Below are 6,290 nucleotides of genomic sequence, written 5' to 3'. Positions count from 1 at the left end.
CCCAAACACGAAGTGAAATGCTATTTTAAAATGTTTTACTCTGTAAAACAACATATTGCACTGCTCTCCATTCACTTTCATTTTTATTTAACTTTCTTCACTGAAATGGGCTCAATGATCTCAGGAAATAATTGGTGAGCTTGTTAGACTAATGGGATTTTTATTTCCAAGGCTATAGATCAAACAAGTATGCCTGAAAATTCATTATACATGCAGTGTGCACTAAATAATTATTCCTGCCCATGAAAGTGCTAGAGGAGAGACTATGACAAGGTATAGTTTTAAAAAAAAGCTGCTTGATTTATCATTTATAAAGCAAAGTTCATATTGGATGTGATAGTTAAATATTCAGCAAATAATCAGTCACTTGATTAGCCCAGGTGCAGGAGGAAAGCCCTCCAAGAGTGGTGCCCTCTCTTATTTGACTTTATTTTCAATCTGGGCTTGAACAAAACTCTTCTCCCTGGGCTCACTTTCTTGTAGTCATCCTTGCATTTATTTCTACCACCCCCACACACCTTTTTCTGGGTGAATTTTGCCTTCAGTGTATTTGAAAATTGCAACTTGTTTTCACAGCTTTATCTGCGAACTGAGAAGTCCTGAGGATATTTTTTGTGTCTGTGTCAGATGGAGTTCTCCACTCTGCTACTCTTCTATCAGGTACTTAGTATGTGCCATTTGTAGAGGTGGTTAAAGAGGCTTGAGATTCATTAACACCTTCCATAGAAACACTTTTTTTTTTTATTTAAAAAATAAGGTACCATTTTGTGGAAGAAATGATAAATGCCTGGAATATGACAGGAGAGTGAGAAATAAATGAAGAAAGGTGAAGGAAAATCAAAAAGGATCAAAATTCTGAGCTGTTAAATCCTTCAAATGAAAATGCTTGATAAATATTGGAAAAACTTGAAAACAAATCCCCAGCATAATTTAAGAATAAGAAGGGGAAAAAAGGTAATTCTCTCCCTCTTTTTTTTTTTTTTTTTCTCCTCAGCCTGTTTTGTTCACCTCGTATTTGCCCTCGGGGTCCTCATTCCTGTGGCTGGCTGGGCTGACCCTGAGCAGGCAGAAGGAGGACCAGGAGGAGCCCCTCATCAGAGGCTGCTCCAGATACCCTGTTTTTTTTGGCAAGTGCCATTCCTGACCCTGCAGTGTGCTGAGGTTGCACAGAGCACAAGGTAAGGACTTGAATTTAGGTTTTCCAAGCTGAGGGTCTGAGTTAAACACTAATCAGATATGAAATCCATGCTCTTGAGAGCTGTGCTCTTGCCGGTGGCCACCTGGACACAGCCCATGCCCAGCGTGGATGCTCTGCTCGAAGCAGGAGGAGTTGTGGCTGGTTCTGCCCATGGTGAAGCGACCCTTCATTGCATCTTCTGGCTGACTCATGATCAAGCCAAAGTCACCGTGAACGTCACGGCCTAGGATGAATCCTCTTGGTGATTAATCCAGCGTTGGGGACGAACTGCAGTTCATCAATCTTGTTAACCATGGGTGTGCTGAGCGAGGGGAAGGCAGTGGGTTTGATGGATCGCTCATCATGCTACGGAGTAAGTGGATAACTAATAGGTAAGCAGCACAGTTTTGGCTGGAGTGTGCCTGCTGGATGGGGGGAGTGGATGCATCCATCTGCTCAGGAATGCTCCCAGTGCCTCGTGAGGTAGGTCTCTGGGCACACGCTGCTACCAAATGGTTGCAACTGCTTGTGAATAGCTTGCTGGGCAGATCACCCTAGGCAGTTCTTCAGAAGACCACAGCAGTACCTCTTAGAAATCCTCCCTCTAGAGCACAGTTTTTGACAAGATGCACATGGTTACTCTGCATACATATGAGAAACAAGCAATCAAGCATGCTAACAACCAGCATCATTAATTACCGTGCGTTTCCCTCAGTTGCTTCTGACCTCTGGTCGCAGCTGCTAAAATTGTTCACGTCGTGCAACAATTGCATTCAGAGGCTCACAACATTCCCATCCTTTCATTTGGTGTGTAAAAGGGGGATGACGATATGCAGCCCCACAGGCAAATTCTGAAGCTTGACTGATTATCTGCAAGTGACCATGAAATTCCCAGCTGCAACACGCTCTGCAAGTGTGAGGTGCTGCTTACATTGCTGTAAGACTGGTGTTGGTTTCATCCATACTGCTTCATGACAGAATCTGCTCTCCCTCCAAAGGTCCAATAGTGAAAAGCATTTAGATGCTGAATTTAAGCAGTGGAAGCCAAAAACGAAACCCAGAGCTGGAGCCCCTAATAAAGTTGGTCAGGAGGAATGTTCCCTCTCCTGCTTCCATTTATTGGGCAAGTATTACAATGCAAAGTGCTCATAGAATTAAATATATATTTGAACTTGTCTTTTCGTGTACTTATGGGTGACAAATTAATTTAAATATTATTTATTCTGTGATTTTTCAATAATTCATTGGAGTATGTTCATAGCAGTAATTAGAACATGCAAAGTAAGAAACAGAGCTCATATAAATTATTCCATAGCATTCATTATTTATTCGGCCATTTATAGCTTTGCAAAATTTACTGAGAAAATATGTACATTAATTAATACATACATTACAGTTTCATTAGTCTTACTGTATTTTTTTTTCAACAACAAAAGATACTTAGGATTTGGTGTGTGAACAGCTAGGAAGGTTTGGCTCATATCTTTTAAATAATTTAAATCTAACAATGAGTTCTCTGATTGGGATCCAGGAGGAGCCGCTTGTGGGCAGCCTTCTGCTGGGCTGCACAAGCAATGGGAAAGATGTTTTATCAAAAGCTGCTGGGTTTCCTGAGACAATCTGAGAGACCAGATTTTGGCTGTGTTGTTCAACTACTGGTGTTTGAATTACTGTTGAACAAGAGAGAATCCAACGTTTCAGGCCCTTTGCTTTAACTTCCTATAGCAGAAGGGTCTGTAGGGGAGCTTGGGTGCAGTTGGCAGGGCAGTGCCATTGCACATCCTTGGCCAATGCATGCCCAGTGGCTGAGGCCCAGGTCAAGGCCCTGGAGAAGACAGACAGAGGGGTCCTGGGGGCTTTTCTGGACCCTGCTCCCAGCCCCGCACACTTCACTCAAGGCTCCTGTGAAGTCATTCCACTTTCAACATAGTGCGTCTGAAAAAAGCCATGTACATCAGCACTGATGCACAACTCAAACAACGGGGAATTTGTGCCAAGGGGATAAAAAAAACACAAACACAAGACATACATTCTTTTGTAGTTTGGAAGAGGGACATTTTTAATCAATACCATAAAACCTGCTCACCTTTTTTACATCATTAATGCGTCCACAGGATGATGCACCAGGAGATTTCCACATGAGCAAACTCCACTCAGTGTAAAAAGGCTGTAGATCCACCTTGTAATTTAGTGGTTCAGCTCACACATAAAAGCTGTTGTCTGGGGGTTTAATTATTAAGCAAAAGTGGAATTTCAGCTTTTGGAGAAAGGAGCTTCCTCCCTTTGCTGATTCCAGCTGAGGGCTTCCTCGCTGGGCAATACCGAAGAGGATTTTTCCATGTCCACTTAAGACAACAGCCTCTGAGACGTGTGCCCCGTGGGAGCCTCACAGACAGCAGTGTATTCAGAGAACATTGTATCTTGGACAGAGACAATGAACTATTCATGTAATTAGTCTCATGAACCCTAAGCGTGTGTTTTGGACTGTGAATTGCTAACAGAACTTGTGACAAAAACTTGCTGTTCACTCCCATAGTTCCTGCTAGTCCAGAAGCCTGGCAGGTTCCTGGTCAGCGAGGTAATTTGGGTGGACATTGTCAACCTGCTCGGTGTTGTTGGCTCATTTTTCATGGTTCTTCCTGTTCTGCATGCCCACATGTGTCCCCTGCCACCCACTAGAACAGCCTGCTAAGGACACACCAACACTGGATATCCTGTCTGTAGCGTACCTTAATCATGTTTAATTATGTGCCCTTCCTGCTCCTGCTAATAAACTTGGAGTGCCTGGCTGTGGGGCAGAAGTAAGGAATTGCTCTTCATGGCTGTGACGGTGCTGTTTCCCTCTGCAGGGGCTCTGGCTTGCTGTGGTGTGTAATGGGAAGCAGCGATGCTGTGTGTGAAGACTCATCCGGGTTGGTCACTGATGAAGAAGACCTTGTGAGGACAAGGACTTTAACAGCTCACTCCATCTTTCCAAGCAAACCTGCTCCCACAAGCTGACGTGCTTTCACGGTTCTTGAATTAACACCTACAGATCACTTCAAGGTGTTTAGGGTCTGGCCATGCATGCGCTCAGTGAGTGGAGCCCATGAGGGGAGACTGAAGTTTTGGGGAGAAACCGATGGTCTGCTTCCAGGTGGGCCTGCAGCATGGAGGTCTCTGGAAGGCATTAGGGTGAGAGCCACGGGGCTCCAGGACACCTGGGCTGCCCGTGGTGGGACCCTCCATGTCCACCTGCTTCCACCCTGCAGGGGGGCACAGGCCAGAACCCTCGTAGCCTTCTTCAAATGCCTGTCAAAACTAAAGCAGCGCTGAAATCTGTGTGTGTGTGTTTTCTTTGCAGCTCAGCTGCCAAGATGCGAAAAAAAATGAATTGGTTTGGATCAACAAAAAATACATTTCTTCTCACCACAGTGAAACACTGACCAATTTCCCATTTGACTCAACCATCTGTTCTGCAAGCGTCTGTCACTACACAGAGCCAAAGGTGAGGAGCAGAAGGCTGCCAGGCAGGAGCCCTCCTCTTCCCCTTCCCCCTCACTGCCCTCTGCCCAGGTAACTCAGAGGTTAGGGTGCTTCGGGGGAAACCTGAGCTTGCTTCTGCCTCCTTTCCTTGCCCAGCTGCTGGACGTGGGCATCCTCCTCCTCCAGGCTGTTATTTGTAAATGCTCCATGGGTGCAGCTGTTACTGGGTGTCTCATTTTGGAGTCCATGTCTCTGAGTTAGAAAACAGACTCCCTCCTTATCTTCTGCATTCATGATGCCAACATTGCAGGCATCCAGAGGAGCCTCCTGCTTCTCATGGCAGATGGTGGAGGGGCTGGGAGTCCTCTCAAGGAAATGGGGAGGAGCAAGGGGGGGGGACACAACAGAGTCTGTTTTGCCAGTGTCCTTAGTGCAAAACTTTAGCCAACATTGTTCTGTGTTTTCGGAAGTTCATGTCCAGATCTGAGGCTGTTTTTTGAGAAATGTGGATTTAGTTCTTTGTGGAGGAGCATTTATTTTTCACAGCAGAGGGACTCTCTGGAGTATCGTGCTTGAGACAGAGCTTAAAAAATACGGTGCCTTGTCTTTTGGAAATGTTCTGAGGAACTGCTGCATGGTTTCAGATGAGGGCCACAATTATACTCTGGAGGTTGTCATGGGGAAGGATGCTGCTCAGTCTTTCTCTTTTCTTTTTACCAGAGTTGGCATGAAAATGGATTATTCTAAGCCGTCTCCCTGTCTTGCTGTCCTGTTTGTCAGGTTCCTGCAGTCACATTCCCTGCTTTTTTCATTTTCCGTTTTCATAAACTGCGCTCCTTTTCCTTGGGTTCTGGTGATTAATTGTGATGACAAGTGGAAATATTCTGAAATAAATCTATCCTCATGGCCCTCTGCAAAGTCCACTGCGAGAGCTCTGCGCAGCCTCCCCAGTTTGGAGGGAGGTGGGGAAGCACAAGATTTATGTCAGAGCAGCTTTCACGTGGCGCCCTGTAGTGCTGTGGTTGTTTAGGTAGGGGCTGTGTTTTCCCAGAAGGAGCAAATAATTTTCATTCAGCCCAGGAAACTAAAGGAAACCAGGAGGAATTCCTGCTTGTCAGGGGCTTCATGGATGTGCAGAGACCAGCAGGAGCTCCATAGCTGGGCACTGACAGAGCAGAGGTGGGGTCAGAGACAGAATTGCTCATGGTAATTCTTTTCAGTGACTTCCCCACACTCATGTTCTCCACTTTCCAAGTATTTTCAGTACTTTTACAATGCAACACTTTTTTTTTTTTTTTATTTTCATGGAAATTTGCCTTTCCAGTGCTGAACCTGCCTCTCTGCCTGCATCCCAGCTCACTCTGTCTGATCCCAGAGGGGCAAGAAACCCAGCTGTGGACAAGAGCAAACTGCAGCCACCTCCATCTCCATCGGCTTGGTGTAGGAGGGAGATTTGGCAGGGTGGGCTGTGGCAGTACTGAAGCACAGATAATGCCCTGGCAGCATTCTGGGGCTTTCAAGCAATTTTGGTTTTATCCCAGCGGAGTGAAAGATGAAAATTAACTCTAAGGACCACTTCTTCCTGCAGGGAGATACAGACGGGCAGATCCTGCTGCTGAGATGCCCTTCAGCCCCACTCCTGAAGTGC

The 6,290-nt window shown here is 45.6% G+C and overlaps 1 long non-coding RNA gene across 4 annotated transcripts; it reads left to right on the top strand.

The window, feature by feature from the left end:
- Nucleotides 1-394: 394 nt before the first annotated feature.
- LOC137865485 (uncharacterized) lies at nt 395-5,939 on the top strand. Of its 4 annotated transcripts, XR_011101923.1 has the most exons (5): nt 395-660; nt 758-954; nt 995-1,178; nt 4,027-4,252; nt 4,521-5,939. It is a non-coding gene; the product is annotated as an uncharacterized lncRNA (long non-coding RNA). The 4 variants fall into 4 exon arrangements; XR_011101921.1 differs by lacking the exon at nt 4,521-5,939 and having other exon boundaries at nt 398-660; nt 4,027-4,467; XR_011101924.1 differs by lacking the exons at nt 4,027-4,252; nt 4,521-5,939 and adding an exon at nt 1,257-3,911 and having other exon boundaries at nt 398-660.
- The last annotated feature ends 351 nt before the right edge of the window (nt 5,940-6,290 follow it).

Source organism: Anas acuta, chromosome 16 (assembly GCF_963932015.1).
Source record: "Anas acuta chromosome 16, bAnaAcu1.1, whole genome shotgun sequence".
NCBI classification, from domain to species: Eukaryota; Metazoa; Chordata; class Aves; order Anseriformes; family Anatidae; genus Anas; species Anas acuta.
This window is presented reverse-complemented; position numbering and strand designations above follow the sequence as displayed.